We start from the raw sequence: 20,561 nt of genomic DNA on the forward strand, positions 1-20,561 counted from the left end.
ACAATTTCCAATCATTACCACTGTTTTCAGAAATATGAAATTTGAGTTTATGCAGTACAATCCCCATTTATTGATTTTATTCCATGAATTTTACTTTTTCTGTTTCTAGCTGTTTTTCTTCAAAGCAGCCTCTTTTTTTTCAAGTCTACTGCTGAAAAAGGAAGTCTAGAAAATTTTAAAAAACCTATAAATAGTACCAAATCCATGCTATGAAAAACAAATAAAAACAAAAAAAAAATCAACCTAGATTTCTTGAAGTGTTTCCGTACAGTACACTCACAGAAATATTTAAGACTATGTTTATATCTCCTTGCTGGTTTTGCTTGTCACCTTGAATATCCAGTTAAGAAACACAAAGGAACATCTCCTTGTAGAAAACAGAAATTGAAAGTAGATATTCCAAAGAGCTCCAGGGGGAATAGCTTGCTCTCTGGAGGTGCAGTGACCTGTACACAGCATGATCTTGGACTTCCTGGTATTCATAGGTGAGGCAAGTCCCTTCCTCTATGGGGAAAGTTACTTGCTAGAGCAAGTCACCTCTTTCTGAGGCTCTGAACAGATGTAATGAACACTGTCTTAACACTTGGCTTCCAGTCTAAAAGCTCGTAAATGTGGTTGTTACTATGGGTGTATGTAACGGTTGTACCTATTGACTGGTTAATAGGGCACATCTTGCAAATATTTGCCAGAGTGCTGCCACTCTGGACATGTAAAGCTAAACCAGAAATGTACTAAATTGCTTCACAGAGTGTGTGTGATGTGAATTTTTTATAATCAAGTCTCTTCATGAGTCATTTCAAACACATACACATTAAGTGTAAGTTCCAAAACTAACCTACTGCTTAACATAAAATATCCTTAAATAGTCACATTAGACATTACCCTGTGCTCTTTCAAACTTGGGTATCAACCCAAGATGTCTAAAATATGACAAAACTAGATAAGCTGACTAGTAGTGTTGGTACACATTCAGGAGTTTAAACATACTAATGTTTGGCTCCTGTTGTATTCAGAAGACACAGTTGTAACTTCTGTAGCTTTTGAACACAAGGATTTGGCTTCCCAGAGTTCAGCAGCTTTGCTGACTCCCTGGTTTAGATGATCTCTTATAACTGTTTACAGAAGTCAGAAATATTTGCACAACAGTAATTATTAAAGAGGACTAGGAGCTCTGGTTACGAAATCCAACACCTACAATAATAATTAACATTGAACTGCTGGGTGGAAGGCATGTAATATGCTAAGAATCTACAATTAGGACTGAGTGCCTGCTACATGACATCAAAATCTTGGTTATTGAATACTGTAACTCATTAGGCACGTGGGCAGGACTTTATAGTGAAATTAGAGGGTCTTCTCCAGTCTTTCTGACACTCGTAATTCTAGACTCAACTGGTTTTCCATGCAATTATCCTTATCAAATGTGTGATTTGTTGCAGCTTTGAGTTGTGTGTGGAAGCTCAAAATTATAGAACTCCTGATGTTACACCCCTCCATCCCCCTGCATTTCTGTTCAGTTTTCTGTTTGTTCCTCAGCTGTTTTGGCAGGGGAAGACATTAAGAGAGGAGACAGTCTACCATTTCTTTCTCTACTTCAGGACTACTCAGGCAAAGTCTGTTTGAGACCGTAGCTGGATCTTTAACACCGCTTGCCTCCTGCAGAGGTGGGGAGGTCACTTCAGTCTCTCTTTGTGGGAAATGGGTTGGGATATTTGAGATTGCCTATGACTGATGAGCCCTGGAGAAAAGTTCTTGGTTGGAAGCAAAACAAACAAAAAAACCAAAGGAAAAGAAAATATGTCTATTGACATGAAGGCTGAGTTTTATTTGAAATAGAAAAATAGGAGCTCGTACTGACATGAATCATCATCCATATTCTGTTCCTTGTTTTCTCTTTAGCTGATGGTGAAGTTCTGAAGTATTTCAAGCTAACTAACTTCAGAAGACACTAACATGGGAGAGAGTTGCCATCAGCCTGGGCCTCCATTGTCCAACTGCAGCTTTGAGGATGTTTTTGGCATTTCTTCATGTGGCTTTTCACACTGGCCCTGAGGCATTGTGCTTACCAATAGATCTTAGTTTCTGCTACAATGAAAAGCATCAGTACTAAACTGTGCCTTCTTCCCTCTTTCCATATCCCTTTGCTCTTCCCCGCAAGCTTATTATGTATCTGTACCACAGAAAGCTAGTACTGGCCCAGGATCTTGCTAGGCTTAGTGCTGCTGTTATTATTCCTCTTCTTGCCCTTGCAGTTTGAAGGTTTCATCTCTTACAAAGTTTCATTCTAAAATGAAGGCCACATTTCTGCTTCATAAAATACCAAATACAGTTGATCATACCTAAAAGACATGCCGTGCTTGTTTGTGGAGCAGTAGGTAAACATAATTTGTGCTGTGCAGACTTGCCAAACATTAATAAATTCCAATCACCCAAGTTGATGAAAGACACACATTATTGTTTCTGGCAAGAATTATATTGCATCTAATTAGGCCCAACTTTAGAACATAGCATTTCACGAGCAAAGTTAATTAGAATGTTCTTAGTCTTACAGGAAAGCCTAGTGGTGGGGAAAATCAGTAGTTGATGTTCATTTGTGTTCTCTTACTTAATGCTTAACTGTCTCAGTCTTTTAGTGTGTAAGCTTGCCAGACCTGCCATGCACTGCACTTGCTGGGGAGAACATAATTTCAGCTGATGAGAATGACAGGGAGAGAATCTTATTTCCAGTAGTGGAAAGCAGTGTGGTTAACTCTGTAGTGTTTGTGCAGTTCTCCATTTTCAGTGACTCAACAGAGCAAAGAGTGTTTTTAAAGCGAGTTAATCAACTGATATTTTTTTTTGTATGCAAAGTGATGGGGTGGAGTTGCTGCAGTTGGTATTAAAAGTCCTAAATACATTCTTTTGAGATTTCCCTTACCCTCCTCCTTGATCCCCCATTTAAACCTCCTTTCCTAGTAAAGTCTACCTGATTTATGTTGTCAATATGACTAAATATTCTGTAAAAGTTGTAAGAAAATAAACTGATCCCTTTAAGAAACATCATATGAATATTTTGCAATGTTTCTTGAGATTGGACAGAGTCAGTCTTAAATTTCTTTGATTTCACAAGGTCCTTTGTGAGCAGCAGAACTAGCAAAGCCTGGCCTCCCTGCATGGTGGTTTCGTATTCCTTCTCCACCTCATCACAGTACCTGTGGTTTTCCCACTCTGGCCCTCCGTGTCTGCCCTTTCTGCTCTCTCTCTGACGTACGTGTAGAGGCAGCTCTCTCCCATGTCCCCCATGTGCCTGCCGGGCATCAGGCAGTGTCTGCTGGGGCTGTTCCAAATTGCTAAAGCAGGTAGTGCAGTTAGGTGTTTGGCATTTGACAGATCAAACAAAACAGCTAAGCTCATGCTGCAGCGTTTGGTGGAAGCACTGTATTATTCTTGTCGACATAATCACTGTTTTTTTCATGAAACTGGCATGAGTTTATTTATCTTGGAGACTGCTTCCTAGCTTTCAGTAATCTTGGAGTAGGTGTACTGGTATAGAATGATTGCATAAACCTCTTGGCGGGGTTGGGGGAAGGAACTGACACCAAATTAAATGCTATTTCAAAAGAAATAATTCTGGAACAAGGACAGGACCCTCAAACCTGTATTGCTGAGTTTGCTAAAACTAGCCTTACAAGGGCCCTAGTTTTCTCTGATGCTTGGTTGTGAATACCGGCAGTACTAACAGAAAGCTACCAGCTGGGACCAGTTTTTGAAGCTGACAATTTCTATTCAAGAATAGGGATGTGGTTTCTGCCTATGCTAAATAAACTTGTTAGGAGATCCAATTCCACTCTGTAAAATAGATGGAACTCTAAAAGTAGTGTCACATTGAACTTGTTTAATAAGCTACTTAACATGGCTGTTCTGGAGACTGTCTTTATTTCAGCAAGCATCTGGCTACGTTTGAGAATCGTCAAGGTTAGATTGTTTTCTCTAGTGCTTTGTGCAATGGCACTCTCAAGCATGACTGAGGCCCTGAAATGTTAGGATAATTTGAACTCTGACATGCATCTGACTGCAGTTTGCTGTAAAATAAATAGATCTCAACTTTTGCTACATTGCAATATTATTTTTTTTCCCTACCTGACATTGTGCATGTTATATTGATGGGCGTAACCTCTGCCCAAAGGGTACAGTCATATTCTGTCACTGTCGTTGTTTTGGAACTTAAATGGTACGCCTTGCATTCTGTTTCTTGCTACTTGTACACTGTTGATGCAGACAAGATATGAAAGAGTTGGAATAGACTATTTTGTCATTATCATAATCCAGCTTCATTGTGTGATATAAATTTTCCTGCTTCACCCTTCAGAGGTGGAGATTATTACATCTGAAGATGCAAGTGTCTCACATACGCATCAGTCTGGGTGGCTTTCAGGAATGCGGTCTGCCTGGTGTCTACTCTGTCCTGGTTGCTGCCTCCTCCAGCTTGTCAGAGCAGCCAATATTTTAGGGGAAAAACATATTGAAGTGCCTTGTATCGGGAGACTTTGCCTAAAAACAGGCACTGATTAGATAGCTTATATTCAAAATGTGAGTGTTCTGTATGGGAGATACGTGTAGCATTCTTGCTGGGTTCCTCAGGAGCTTTTTCCATGAGCCTGTTACCTGAACAAGATGCTTTAATGTAGTGAACAGTCAAGGTGTGCTAGTCTATTAGCAAGTCTATCACACTGATTCCTGCATCTTAGACAAATACAAATGAGGGATGGACGAATTCTGCAATATGAATGCTGTTGAAGATCTTGGGAGATGCTCTTTCTGTGAGAATGAACTCTTCCTGACCTTGTTTCCCTTCCCTTGGCTTCCCATCCGTCTTCTGAGAAAACCAACAAGCAAGATGCTTCACTACAGGGATTGATATTGTACAGATGTAGTGAATTTCATAATCTGTCTCTCTTAGGCACATACTAAGTGCAAAAAAGGATTGTTTAAAGGAGACAAACCAAAACAGTTGTGGGACTAGGTGCAAAGAGATTTTGAACTCTTCTATGGGGAGATGTTGGGACTTGTAGCAAAATTCATCAAACCACACTCTGCATAGCTTTGAGGAATAGACTACATACTTGTGATACCATCTCATTTGAGCTGTACTGTTTCTCTTTGTGGTGTTTCAATAGTGCAGTTGTTTTGTGAGCCTGGGATGCTCTCTGGAATGATACAGAGTACGTGATTGCCCATTGAGTCATCTGTGGCAGTGCAAAGGCTGGAGCAAGAAAGTATGTTCTAAAGCAAATGTTGAAAACTTGCATTCAGTGGTAAAAACATTACTTTGCAATGCTGCCATTTGTAAAACACAAGCAGTCAGTGACCTCTTCATTAGTATACTTGAATGTCAGGTGCAGGCCACTACGAAGATCTTACTGCACAGACTTCTTTTTCCTTCATTTCTGGAAAGATGAGTTGAGGTTGCAAGAAAAAGTCCTGGTTCCCATTTTCATCTGAAATATGAACTCTGCTTTACATTCCTGACCCGTAACAGAGCTATTCCAAAAACATGCTTTTTCTCCACCAAAGCAGCATGTGTTGAATTATAATGACCCATCCTGCAATGCAGACATTTTAATTTTCAACAGGCATGAACTTCTGCAAGGGGGTGAAAGTTCGGGGAGGGGCAAGGGAGGAGGCTAAGTCAGCAAATATGAACAGAAGTACTCCTTTCCCAACCCTCTGTTCTTTAGAGCATGCTCACTTAAAGAAATAAAAACCAGAAAGAATTTTAAAATTATTTTTATCTTGAGAAGAACTTGATGCCTGTTTGAGATTTTGGAATGTAGGTCATGAATTACAAGCTATCTTATATTTGTGTATAACTCCACAGATGGTGGGGGGAAAAATACACCTATGAGGGCTAAAAATAGATCTGTAATTATGTATAATAGGCAAAGATAACTGACTGTCTTGCTTAGCCTTGGCGTTTAGGCCCAGAGGAAGGGGAACCTTCTGCAATCAGTGCTTTCCATTGAAAACACTGAAATTCTTCTTGCCTTGTAAAGCATGTTGTCTGCAAGTTGTGTGCATGTTGCTGAGCTAGTTAATTGTGGCTCCTGCTCTATCTGTTGCTCACTACTCATCTGGCTCCATTCCAAGCTGAAGCTGAGCTGTTTGCCTAATGGGATATGAAGTTCTTGCTGGTTGTAGCTTTGTATAGCTCAGGGACTGAGGAGCCTAAGAGGTAGTTGCTGTAGTAATAAAGGTACAAATTGTGCTATACTTCTGAAAAAAGTTACTGGTGGAGAGTTTGAGGGGGCAGTCAGGTGTGAGTAGCTAAAGAGCTTAAATTGTGGTGATGGATGGACTATTGTAGAGTGATGGAAACCTCTGCCTCCCTAAAGAAGAGGATCATGCATTTTTCTGCAAAAACATATCCACCTTGATATACATGTTACTGGACTAATGCTATGTGTCATTAGGGCAGCAGAGATGGCATATATCACTTCCTGTACATCCTCAGGAAGTCTTATGAAGCAGGAAGGTGTTACGTATGCTAGTGTAATCAGGAACACATCTCTGAAAGGATCTAGAAGTCCTTTTTGACAACGCTGCGTACAGAATTAAAGCAAGGTGGTGGAGCTGTCTGTTTTCCTAGAGCCTGATTTATGCAAGAATTCACTTTTGTCTGAATTTGGTGGTAAAGATTCCTTTGCTTTAAAAAAAAAAAAAATGCAAGTATCTGATATGTTTTGATTTGTGGGTAGGTGAGCTGCACAGATGCAGTAAGAAAAGGCAGAAGCTTAAATTTGGATCAGTGTTTGTGTCTGTTCAGCAGAAATGCTGAAATAAGAGGAAATTGTAAAATCAATGCAATGAATTCTAAAGAAATGATGCTTTCCTTGTCCTTAACCAGCCTGTAGCTTCTGTTAGCCTTGTTACTCTGGCTTATTGATCTTCCCTGAGATGTACAGAGATGCATGTACCTTAATATTGGGTGAAATTTCTGCTCAGTCTCCCTGTGGCAGTTTCAAAATTTGTTATGTGGAAATGTGTGCTTTTTCTTTTTTTCTTTTTAATTGAGTGGTTAGAAATTTTCCCTTTCTCCTATCTGTGTTCATAGACTGACTGTGTGAAGTGAATGTTTTGAAAAAAGTTAGTCTTCTAACCTTTTTGAAGACTTACTGTGGCTGACCCAGCTTTATGGAATACAGATAAATAGATAATACAGCTAAGTCTAGCTGATTGTGGAACATGTCATCATGATATGTCGATACGTCAACATGCTCCATCCTCCCTTGTAAACAGTTAAGGAAACTGGAATGCTTTAACCATGCAAATCAGTTACAATTGTACTCTTTGCATGGATTCTTTGCTTTTTTTCAGCTGTTGGTGCAAGAAATGCCTTTTTGTGCTGTCTTCAGAAAAGTATTCTTGAGTACTGTGCATCATTATAGATATGTTGAGCTCCTTTTTCATAGCTCTTTCTAGTTCTCATGTGACTGTGTTTATTGCAGGGCTCCACAGTGTATTTTCCAGATACAGATGATTTCAGGCTCAGTTTAGAAGGATCAATTTCAAGATGAGTCTGCTGTACTATTCTTTGAAAAATAAACATGACACATGCCAACACATGTCCCTAAATACCAACTCTCTCTCTGTCCCAGAGATTGTATTAGACCAATGAAATAATCGGTATATTTTCTATATTTGATGGGAAGAAAGCCTACTTAGATGAATGTTTTCAGTATGATACAGACTCGTTATCTGTACAATCCCTAGCAAAAGCAAGCAAACAAAAACCTTTATGTGTAGCAGGCTCCTATTGCACTGCGGTGTTAATACTCCTATATATACTAGGATCTGGACACAATTATTTTCTCCTTTATGTTGAAATTCTAGCTATGCTGGGAGGGTAGTTTAAGTACTATTTTGATGATTGTTTTCATTTGTGTCCTTGTGTTCTGCTCAAGCACATAGAAATTAACTGACTGTATCCAAGAGAGAAATATATTTTGGTAAAATTACATCTTGTGAGTTCTGCCAGAGCTGTCTGGGAGTGGTCTCCAAGGTAACCAGGCTTTTCCTGGCATAACTCAACAGCTCTGTCTAAAATAAGTGCTGGTAGTGACTGCCTTGGTGCAGTAGCAAGAAATGTGTCAATTTTTATGAGACACCAGTAATTAGTTCTCTGCTTATGGACCAATGTTTTATTTAGAGATCATCCATGTAAGACAGGCTCTGTCACCTCTCTCTGAAAGGGTTCAGAGTTCAGTCCCAAGCTCCCAGGCTCGGAAGAGACCATGTGTTGAAACATGTTCAACTTCTAGGGTTGAGAATAAAACTTTTTGTGCTCATCTCCCCAGTGATTTCTCCTTCAGCCAACTAACAAACAGTATTGACTTGCTCTGGTGGGAGGTGCATATGCAGCCAGTGAAATATGCAAGGAAACCTCAAGTCTTCATGCTCTTTTTTTTTTCTGTCAGACTAGATAAATACTACTTAACATAATTTTTGATGACTTAAAAATAATTAAGATGTTGCACTACAAAACCTAATTTTCCTAGGTCTGCTGACATGCATGGATTTTTTTATTGCCCTTTTATCATGTGTTGCAGTCTCATGCAAACAACATATGGATCATAAACAACACAGTATGTGATTTTGGACTTTACATTGAAATTCTGTCGTTTCTGTTTGCAAAATATGATGTCTCAAAATAGCAGTAGCATGACTGGTTATAGTACTCACGGTAACTCAGAGCATGTATAGTGTGTCAGGATGTATGGAGTGTGTTGATAAAGCTCAGTTAGACTGGCTGTCATCCACTTTCCACTTCAGTTTTCCTGTTTGACATTAAATGTTTGGAAAACTTTTTGCACAGGCATAGAAATAAAAGAATGACACATTCTAAAATAAAACAAAGCTGAGGAAGTGCCTAGCTACCCGGGAAGCTCAATATTAATCTAAAACTTCTAATTTATTTCCAAATAATGTAATATTCTCAAAACTGTTTTCATTTGCCAAAATGTTTGTTACCCTCATTTAAAAAAACCAAACAAACCAAATCATCCCACGCCAAAACAAAAACCCAAAATAAAAACCCAAAACAAAACTGAACTGGAATGGTTGAATTCTTCCTCTCATCTATACCTGATGTTGACTCTTTGTTTTAATTTCCAGTGTGGAAAGATAGTGCATAAAAGCTTCCCAGCTCTTTTTAATGCAACATGGAGTCTGCAGGTAACCTTCCAGCATTCATGAAGTCTTGGCCCAGTGTTTGATGTCTTATGCCATTGACGGCATTTTGCACTAAAAGAAAGTGTCATTGGGGATGGCCAGCCTGCAGTGGCCATACGTAACAGCCGAGTTTTACAAAGCGGGGCACAGTAAAACCAGTTCAGTGGCTGGGCAGCCATTCAGCAAGCAGCCTGAGGCAACGTGTTGTGTCAAGGACTGAGTACAAAGCCTTGGACAGCTGCAGCACAGAGGTTCAATTTACAGTGACATTGCAGAGAGCGTGCCAGTGTGTGTGCCAAAACTTTCCTCACTCCTAAGAAAACGCTTTCCAGTGCATAATCATTCAGCCTTGTAGAGTTCTTTGGAGATGCTGAAGAGCACTTTGGAGTTTTTTTTTTCCTCAAGCAGATAGTGATGTTCTGTGGCGAGATTATGGAGGGCTTGTCTGTTCACGCTTCACTGTAATTTCTGTAGTCACTACAGTAATATTACTCCCATATTTTGCTAATGGCAGTATCTCCACTGTAACTTTTTCTGGAAAAGTAACAGGAGGTTGATTTCACTGCCTTAGCTTTGTCAGTATCTTCCCATTCAAACAGCATACCAGGCCAAAATCTTTAAAATTTGATTTCTCAGAAGTAATTGCAGGGCTGTTGTGAAATACTGTGTGGAGTTTTCCAAATAGAAGTCCTTGGATTTTTTTTTTTTAATGCAGTGAAGTTATTTAGAAGGATAAAATAAACTGATACATGGTAACTAATACTTCAACAGTTTAAAAAAAATATTTTTTTTGCTAACATGCAAGCCAAATTCTTGAGAGTTTCCTTTTCAAATCTATATTTAGATACATAAACAAGATATTCGACTTTCAAAATGGCAGGTTCAACAAGTAGGTCAATATTTCAATAGTGGAATGTGCATGGCGTAAAATATACTTAATGTAAAAGATTATAATCCACTGAAGTTGTATCCTTTCATAGTAAAGATGTGTCCTCCGCCTCTGTCAGCATGACTGTTTTATCCATTCTTTGTTTTTTATTCAAACCCTGAATTAAAGTGTGGCTGTAGCCTGTCCTCAGTTTAGACTTCAACCATTGATATAAGTTATCGTTAAAAGCTCTTGCCAGAAGATTATAGGAATTGGTGGCTGGGGTATGAGAAGACCATGCGATCAAAAGCATTCCAGCTTTCTGTCTGAGTGGTTAAGGCAGCATAGCCAAATCTGGTGGATTTAAACCATTTTTGTTCTGCAGTCATCTGAAAAAATGTTGGGCTGGTGATACAGAGCTGGCCTGCTGAATTCAAGATTACTGCCTTGCTTTTCTTAATTGTCTTTGGATACTTGGGAAGGAGCTAAGAGATTGCTAGGAACCTATACCATGCAGGTTGATTGAGCACAGGCGTTCCTCTCTGAGGAATATGCTTGTTGGTGAAGGTGAAGCACAGATGAAGGGTAGCAATGCTGGTTTTTTCTTTCTTACTTTCCATCTGACCACTGAAGAAAAGCAGTGTCATCCTATGTGATTAGCCGCTTCTTTAGCGCACTGTTTCTAGTGTGACCTGGTCCTGGTGCCCATCAGGCTGTACAGATACCAGTATGTTGTTGATTTTTGTTCTGCAGAGCAGGAGAGGGAATAGGAGCTGTGGTGCAAAAAGCAAGAGGGCTGAACAGATTTTTGTTAAGAACAGAACCGTGATTACTGGTTTAGATTGAGGGTCCCTAGTCTTTTTTGTTTCCAGTAGTGCCTGTCAGTGCATATCTAGGGAAGAGCAAGCACTGAGCAAGTGTACATGGCCCTTCTCCTTAATACTTTCCTAGTTACTGACTATTTTCAGCTCAAACAATTTCCTGAATGTTGAAATTCATTGTGGTTTGAATTAATATCTCTTCCAAATCTGTAGAGAATCTTTCTACCTAATATATGATCAGTCCCTCCTTGAACCCACATAAACTTATTTCGTCTGCAACATCCTTTGAAAGGAATTCCACAAGTCTCCTACTGACTTTCTTTTGTTTGTTTTGGACCTGGTTCCACTTTCATGTGATGGTCTCTCACTGTGCTGGAAATGACACTGAACAGTTGATCCCTGTCCATCTTCCCCATATTATTGATTTTTATCAACTTTGTATTCTACTTAATTTGTCTCTCTTTTGAGGCTGAGGCACCCTAGCCTATTTGTTCTTCATACAGGTTCTCTCTTGGATCATCTCTGCATTTCTGAAACTTTTCCAACTCTAATGCCATTTTAGAGAAAGAGACCAATACTGCACATTGGCGAACAGCTTGAATGTACGGTTGGTATACAGACCATAGTTACGCTATTTTCTTCTTTATGTCTTACCTGATGATTCCTAATAATTTTATTTCATGGGGATTGAACTGGGAGTCAGGACACATGGATGCTTTTCCTGGCTCACTTGTGTAGTCACTTGGCTTCTTGGTTTCTGCTGCTTCTCTAAACTTTTATGTCAATATGGTTAAGTGGGCATGCTCTTATGGAAAAGGATACTCAGTGAATGCTTTTTTAGTGGTTGCCAGGGCCCTGTCTCTGTTGTGAAGCAAGGTATTATTACATAGGGGGAAATTGTAACATGGTGGTTTTAGAAGGGCTTTGGAGTAATTATATCTCAGTCAGTCCCCAGTAATTTTCCCTTGCTAGTTTTGTCACTATGAGAAATGAAACTATTGCTGCTTGTCATTTTTCCTTACTTTTCTTGCAGTCTATTTTTCTGGTAGTCTGACTTGAGTTGTGGGTGGATTTAAGCTACTGACAATAAAAAGTATTTTGGGCTTTGTTTGTTTTTTTTGTTTTGTTTTGTTTTTTAGAATTGTTAGACATTACATGCTTAGTTAAGGCATCTGTGCATAACTTCTTAAATAGTGCCCTGAATATGAGGAACAGAGTGATAACAACGTACTGAATGGTTCCCATTAATTCCAAGTGATTATGTGAAATATTTGAATATTTGAATAACTGAGGTATTGATCACTTCTGTTCGGCATACTTGGGTAATTAATGATTGAAAACTGTATTAATTGTCACAGTTGATAGCTTCGGTTTCCTTCTCAGCAGTTTTTTTTTTTTATTCAACCTTTACATAATGCAGAAAATTATATACTTTCCACTTAGTGTACCTGTATTCTTAGTTGATGTGTATTCTTTTCTCTTCCCTAGATACTGAAGCTTCTTTTGATTTGCAAATAGTCCTTTCAACTTTTTTCTCTAGCATTTTCATGTTAATTAAGTGTGAAGTAGTAATAAACCACAGATTGCTTTCAAAGTTTATAAAGGCAAACTTTTTTAAAAGCTGCATTGCTGCAGAAATATATAACAAGTAGTTCATTACACGTATTTAGTTGAGCGTTGTTTGTAACAATAATGGTTGATACATTAATGTAGATTTTAAGAGCAATACCTGTTTCTTTTCCAAGAGAAGGCTTAAGAATATTTATCTTGGAAACTTCTAAAAAACACTGCTTATTTGTGTAATACCTTTTTAAAATAGCTAGCCAGATGGATCCAGGGAATGCTTGTGCATGTCACATACGTCTAATGCATTTCCTTCTCCTGGGACCAAACTACATTACATCATATTTTATGATTACAAGACAGAATTTTAGTGGAACTTAGCCATATGGTTGAGTCATCTGTTCTCTTCAGTTTTGGAAGGATTATACTAGCATCTTCAAAAGACTTAAATTTATTGGCTTTTTTAACCCATAAAATTTGGAAACCTTCTGCTGTTTCTGGCAGTGAAAACTACCCCATTTTCAGCTTATTATTTATATAATCCTTTGCAGTTATTAACTGAATCTGTTAAAGATGCTGTTAGAGGATGCAAAAAAGATGCTTGTATGTTATTTTGGGTTTCCTGTCTCATGAGATGGAAGGGAACCCCAAAGACATGTGACGTGGATTCCTAAAAGAAACCAAAAATCCAACAAACCCACATTCTTTGCATTTTTATCATGACTCACAAAGCTCTTAGGTGTTATCTCTTCTTTCCTGAAGACTTAAAAACTGTTACAAATCCTTGCTCTCCCTCTCCCACTCCACCCTTTCACATAAATTATTGAAAAGTATGTTTTGAAAAGGATGAGAATTACCTTGCCGCTGACTGGCCATCGGCTCCTGGGAACGGTCTGAATTCAGCAGTTACTCATTCATAGTTGTTGCATTAGATGCACTCTGCAGAATCCAGCCTTGGTGTGCAGTCTCAATCTTTGAAATGTATGTAAACAGAATATGATAGGGAGTGTGACAATCGAGGGATATTGGTCAGGTCACTCGTAAGCATCAAAGGGGTAGGGTGGCTTTAGGGAAACATTTTATAAGACTTATATTATTATTAGGCATTTCTTTCTCATGTCAGCCTCTCCATGGACCCTGACAAAGACATTATGGCTGTAACACGGATGTTTTTGATGATGGGAAAGGGGTTGGTAGCACAGCAGGCCCACTGCTTTACATGGGATTGAGTACTTTGTCTCCAAAGAGGCTCTGGGCACTGTACTGCCCTTTAGGATTTTATGCTTTGTGTGTCTTTTCATTGTAGATTTTTAATTCACAGTGTCTTTGTACTGGGAAGGTGAAAATCTCTAGGTGGTTGAGCTGCTGAGAGCTGCTGAGCCTTCTTATTATAGAAAATGTGTGTGGATCTTGTGAAGAAAGCGGAATACGAGCTAGGCAAACCCGAAGCAGGATTTCTTGATGTAGCAGCAACGGTATCCCTCACAGAGGGGGATCAAGACTACAACAGACAAACTGTTGGCAGCACTTATCTCTGATAAGAGAAGAGTAACTTGATGATTGTGGCATGCAAATATAATCCAGCATAGAAGTAATTAATAGGAGCAAAGTGAATATTTAATTAAAAAAAAATAGAAAAAGATGTCTGTTTGTGACTTCTGTCATCTTGTGTGAATAATCTTAGCATGTTTGGTGAGGTGCAGGGCATACAAATTAGCAAGAGCACTGTAGTGACAGCAGTTAGAGCTGTAGTAAATCACACATGGATAAGGATATTCAGCTGAGAACAGGAGGGTTATTTATGTGTAGAGTTGTCCATTAACCGTGAGCTGGGATGGTTGCGCCAGGCAGCAGATAGCTCAATCAGCATTCAAACAGGAAAGAGTTAAACCGCAGCACGAGCCTTGGGGCAGCCAAAACTGAGTTTCCACAGGCTGCCTGGAGGATGTGCCAGCTGTGGCCCTGATCAGATGAAAGCTGAGGCCATCCATACCTGCTGAACAGAAAATCTGTGTAAGGGCTGTGCAGGTTGTTATTCATCCCTGCGGAGAAATGGAGCTCCTTCTGCAAATGAGGCCTAAGGGAAGGAACCAGGGTGAGTGCCTGCTTGTTCTTTCTTTCCTTTCACTTAAGGCCTGCTACGTGTGGGCAGTTATGTTCCGCATACAGAGAGTCTGACGCATAAAAGACTTGTCTGATTCTCTGTGCATGTGATGTGGAGGATAAACAACGTGGGAAGACGGGGTGGTGTGAAATCTCACATGCTCTTCTCTGGCTGCTGAAGTGGGTTTTATTTTCATGCAAAACAATCCCTTGCTTTCCCAATTTCTTAAGTCCAGCTGGGAATGTATCTTAGGTATAACTTCCCTATGACTCTTGGATTATCTTTCATTGCACCCATGGAAGTAAAAGGAGCTAAGCTTAGCTTGCTGCTTTAATAGTTGATTTTGTATACTGACAAATATTAGATCTAGAGGTCAATCCATGGCACAAACATCTATCAGTGGCCTCACGAAGATCAGACAGATACTGAAATTTTTTTGCCTTCTTTCATAGTCATGAAGTACTTTTGGAGATTGAGTTGAGCCCTTGAAGACTCCAAACAAAATAATTTCTTGGAATAGGGATTTATCTCTGTGTATGCACTATGTTTTGTTTGGCTTTGTCATGGGTTTCAGAATAGAAAGCTATAACCCAGTAACAGTGGATATGTCCTTTACAAGAATGACAAATTAAACTATAAATAGACTGTTTTTCTACTCTGAATAGTTTTGAGATTTTAATACATACTTAGTTATGAATTTTGAAATTGTATTCCTTCTTACAATGCCATTCTAGTAGGTATAAAAAATAATATGAAGTGGTTTTAAAAACAACTAAGATGTTTTCTGGCACTTGTGGAGAATACTAAGATGGTGGAGCTTTGTCAAGTAATCTACTTATCTTGTTGGTAGAGAAAAAAAAAAACAACTTTCATTGCGAGCTGTGATATCACATAGACATTTGTAATACAAAAATAAGATGCCATGGTGGCTGGTACCTTATGAATACATCTTACAATAGTAACACTGATCAATTAATGTAATTCTGGACTGTGTGCAATTCTGCATGGTGTTGAATTTTTTTTCCTGACTGCAGACTTCATAATTAGCCTTTGTGTCTCTGTTCCCCTTTGCAGAATAATGGGGAGAAAAAAAGAGCAGCAGCTCTAAGCTTAATGAAAACCAGCTTACTGTGCCGAAGTGGCAAGACAAGCAATGTTCTGAGAGGTTTAGTAGTAGATGGGAGGAAAGATGGAGCCATGGGTCTACAAAGTGCCGGTCCTAGTAAGTGAGGTAATGGTGGGTTCCAGCAGCATGGATGTCCATTTGCCCATCTGGAAGCAAGAAGATCCATCACGTACCTGTGTTCTTTGACTAAGTTTACTAGTCAACACAAACTGGAAGGTGTTACTAAAAATCTGGGTAGTCAGCTCAGTTACTCATACCAAGAAATAAGTGGTGCAGAATTTAAAAACAATCCACTAAGGAAGTGGTATGTGTATGGTGGTGAATGTTGAAAGCTAACAGGCTGTTCCTGTCACTGTCTAACCAGAGAGTTCAGATGTATGCCCTGGTCATTAGGCACACTGATCCTCACAGACCATTGTGTCTAACGCAGTATTGAGGAATGCAAGATAGTCAACACAATAGCTGAACAAACAAACTTTGTTTGCATAGTTGGCATTGTCTTTGTATCTTACAGCATGCTTACCACTGAAATATAGTTATCAGTTAAAAGGTGAGATTAGATTGTCCAGCCAGTTTCATTTTAGATTTCATGATTCCTCTTTTTCCCAAATGACCATGAAGCAGTTATGCAGCAGAAATCCTTAAAACTTGGAAGACCTTATGTGAGTTGCAATTTGACCTTGATACATAGCTAAAATCTGTTGATTCAGTAGTTCTTGGTTAGAAGGCAGTCTTTTCCATGCATCTCATGCTGATAATCAGTTTATTGTTTATGTATTTTTGGTTTTAAGTGTAGGAAAACCTGAGGATTCTTAGTGGTCCTTGGATAACGATTTGAGAAGTGGGGGGGGGTTTTTAAATCTGTGTTTTGACACCCCATGGATTTTTTTGAAGGAAGGAGCTACCATGTGTCCAGCAGTAAACAGTAGTCCATTAGATGTATTTTAGTTTTAGTAACATTTACTGAGTTATTTTGAGATGAGAAGAACAGTCATCTAAGTTCATTTTAGCTCAAATCTTTAGAACTATGAGAAAAGGCAGAACAATGGGAGATGGTCGCTTTAAACAGGATTGACATGGCTTTTTTTATTTTTAACAAGTCCCTTGTGTTTGTTTTCCTGTGTTAAGACAAACATTGTTTTATTTATACAAATATACACAATTAATTCTTGGCTTAACTTCTATCTTACTGAAAATGATTGGTGGTGTGGTTACTGCTACATCCTTTGCTATCTGAAAGTAAAGATAAATCTTCAGTTGCTGTATTGGTGATGTGTGAGGTGATAAAACAACGAGCAGTAGCTGGACTTATTGTCAATGCTCTGGAAATATCACTGTTCCTCAAATGCAAAGATTGATTTCTTCAATCTTGTTAAAAGACTTAAAAGTAGTACCTGAAGGAAAAATATTCGTGGCCTTTTCTAGGAAGTGAAATGAGGAGCATGTGTGAGCTGTATGCCAACCAGCCCACGCAGAACTCCACCACATGCCTCTAAGCTCACTAGATGTGGGCCAACTGTGTTCCTTGTTCTGGGTGGACTGTGTCACCGCCCTCTTGGCCTCCCTTGCAGACTTCTGGGCTCAGCCTTTTCACCTTCTTACTCTTACAGAAATGAAATCTTACAGTTGAGTTATGAAGAGGCCGCTTATCTATGCTTTTTAATTGTGCAGATTCCCTGTGCTGACCTTATGGCTACTCTGGATTTCAAGCCTGACTGAAACTGTGACAGCAAACACAGGTTTGGGGGCAAAAAAACCCAAACAACAAAAACCAATCAAACAAAAATACTCCATCCCCTAAAAAACCCCAGGAAAACAAGAAAGTTACTATCAAGAAACACAATCATTTAACAAAACAGCAAACTCTTAAATGCATTTCTTTCCATTTTCATTTCTCTCTTGAGAAATGCAGCTCACAGCCTGCTGCAAATTCCAGTCATTATTTACACAAAGACCACAATAACTTTTTTCTACAACTTTCCCCTGCACACACACAAACCCACAGTCTCGGATGACCATTTCAGTCAGGTCATCTTTCCCCTTCTCTGCTGGTGAAAGACCCTTTCATTTCACAGCTTGTAGTCCCCTTTTGCCAGGAAAGTTTCCGGGCAGCCTGACTGGCTGATAGAAGCGCCCTGCTGAGTGACTTGCTGTTCAGTTGTGTTATTCTGGGGTTCAGCATGAAACAGTGGTTTGCTTGGATAATAATCACTTCTTTATCTACAGAAGCTACCTTATGAATGGGTAATTATCAAGGTTTACTGACAGTCTACCGTTAGTCTTTTGTTACCATTCCTTGTTCATTCACTCCAACTGCTTCCTGCCTGCCCCATGGTGCTTTTTATGTCCGATTCAGATGGAATTCATGGTCTGACACAAATACAGTCTCCAGTGTCAAACAGACCTCATGCACTTTGTGCGGTTACCCCTGCTAGGCACAGTAGCTCAAGAAGCAAGAGGAGGACAATGGATTAACACTTCTGGTTGTAAAATGTTTGCAGGTTACTTGCATTGCTGCTGCTATTTCCACCTCTAAAGAAGTGCATGTGTAAGCTTTGTGAGCTGCGAATGTTTTGTCTTCTTATGTAAATATAATTAATATTATTAGCTGTCAGTCACCTAAAATAGGGAACATGGATAGCCAAGTGAAGCTGGAAAAGACTATTTCTGTTGTAGCAGTTAGTGACATTTAGATAATATCACTATGAATTACTTTCAAACCCATTGTCATGCTTTTCTTTTTTGACAGCCTAATTAAAGGTCAAGACTTTACTTGTGGTAAAGTTAATGAACATAGCATCTTTTGGCATGGCCTTCAGGGTGCTGCCTCAGTGGAGTGTAGTGCAACAGAGGTGAGCTTGCAATGCCACAGATGCTATATATGCACCATGGGCAGACTTTGAAAGCTACAGCAAAGAGCTAGAGCCACAGCAATTGAAAGAGGCCTGGGAGGCAGCAGCTAAGTTCTGTGTGTCCTGGGAGATGCTGCCACAGACTTGGATAAGCTGTTGCTGTTAAGTTCAACAACATCCTGCCCCTCTGCAAGGGAGATTTCTACTCCCACCACACAAGCTTGCTACTGGCAAATACCATCTCTAAATTGAGGATGGAGGGCAGGGAAAGGTGTTGGCTACTTACCCATATATCACTGACTCCTGGTTATAATGTTTTCAGATAAGCCATTCTTTTGAGAAAAGGCATCATCTGTTGTTTTAACTTTCAGGGATGTTTTGTCTAGTGAATACATTCCCTACAATAGGATCGTTCTTGTTTTTAAGACTCTCTGGGGAAGTCCAGCACATGCAGCCTTTTGCGGATGACCTTGTGATGCAGTGGTGTTCAGTATCTTTGCCATGTGATTGTTTGTGACGGTAGTCTTTAAGTATTCCTTTCCTTTTCAGACAGTGAGTTGCTGAGTTTGAAATTATCAGGAATTTCAATTTGCTACTCAGCTTCCCTGCAGTTCTGATTTCAGTGGAGATAACATAACTCTGTCTCCAGTAGGCTTGCAACAATGCAAGGTCACTTAAATCATCTCCTGTAGGCTTGGTGCCAAAGATAAGGAAACAAAGTTGTTGTCCAGTTATGTTTGCTCAGGTCTTAGCATGTGGAAAACACTGTGTACAAGTGCTAAGTAGAACCATCACCTCTTGTTTTATGTTGTTATTTCTTGCATGACACTGGTAATCTCAAAGTCGGCTGAGGCCTAATATACTGATGTGGTGATGAAAGAAAAATGGGTACCTTTTTTAAACATTTTTTAATTCTTTAGCTTCTCTTCTAGAAAGGAAAATGTTGACTGTGACAGAGAAAACTGTGTGAAATAGGTAGTGCAAGCTTTAACTATAAAAAATAGGCTTTGATATGAAGATTTCTCTTTGGACTCAAAAACAACTTGTCAACACACTGTGTGTGATCCCAATGGTGAACAATTTTTAATGGACAGTTTCAGCCCCAAGAAAATGGTAACTACTTTATTAGTACCTTGCAACCATAGAATTACCTCTGCGTTTGCAGAGGAAATAACCTGTGCATAGAGGAAGCTTAGAGGAGACATGCAACAACTGTCAGTACAATTACTGCCAGTAACCGCTGCCTAAGTGTGTGCCTGTGGCTGATGGATCTGCAATTTTGAGAGTTCAGCCTATCCTGATGATGAGTATTGAAGGTGTTGTGGGAACTCCCCATTTGGCTTGAGTATCGTGCTCTTTTTAATCACTAATCATAAACTGATGCTGTAAATCCAGTCAATCAGTCCTCACCTGCCCTCTGTGCCACTCCGTTAACCTTGACCAGACAATGCTTTGTGCAGGAGTGACCTTCCATCCCAAGCACGGCTAGCTCTTCCCTGCCAACTTCATTCTCAGGTTCCTAAATGTTTAAATATGGAAAACACTGAAGCGTTACCAGAGAGATGCTTCTGACTGAGGCCATACAGCACAGTTTCTTATCTGGAAAACGAAAATTAAGACTAAAGAGCATGCTTGAGAGACATGTTATATTTCAGTCAGAAATTTCAACCCCGCTCTGCTAAGCCACCTGATGTTTAGATTTTGGCTTACTATCCTTTCAACTGTTACTGTGTTGTATTTGTGTTTCCTTGTTTCAGCATGGCAGGTGATTGTTCCAGTTAGGGTTTATTAGGGATGATGGATTATCTGATCCCCTGCATACTTACACTACTATTAATAAATAGAAAAAGATTGACTGCTTTTAGACATGACTGAAAATCTCGTTTTATCCACAAGCTTGCTGTTTGTGAGTTTTGCACAGCTGTACTTTGTCTCTTCATATGTAATGCCTATTATTGCTGCCTAAACTGAACAGTATGCATATGTTTAAAAAAAACCACAACGAAACAACAATCCACAA

At 39.3% G+C, this 20,561-nt stretch overlaps 1 protein-coding gene across 3 annotated transcripts in view; it reads left to right on the top strand.

The window, feature by feature from the left end:
- Positions 1 to 20,561, top strand: part of RAI14 (retinoic acid induced 14) — a 92,579-nt gene that overhangs the window by 26,497 nt on the left and 45,521 nt on the right. The window contains exon 3 of one of the 3 annotated variants that reach the window (XM_054809435.1): positions 11,400 to 11,498. The exons of the other annotated variants lie outside the window; for them this stretch is intronic. The gene's annotated coding sequence lies outside the window, so the exon portion shown is untranslated. The remainder of the gene's footprint in view (positions 1 to 11,399; positions 11,499 to 20,561) is intronic. 3 annotated transcript variants of the gene reach the window in all.

This window comes from Grus americana, chromosome Z, assembly GCF_028858705.1.
Source record: "Grus americana isolate bGruAme1 chromosome Z, bGruAme1.mat, whole genome shotgun sequence".
NCBI lineage: Eukaryota > Metazoa > Chordata > Aves > Gruiformes > Gruidae > Grus > Grus americana.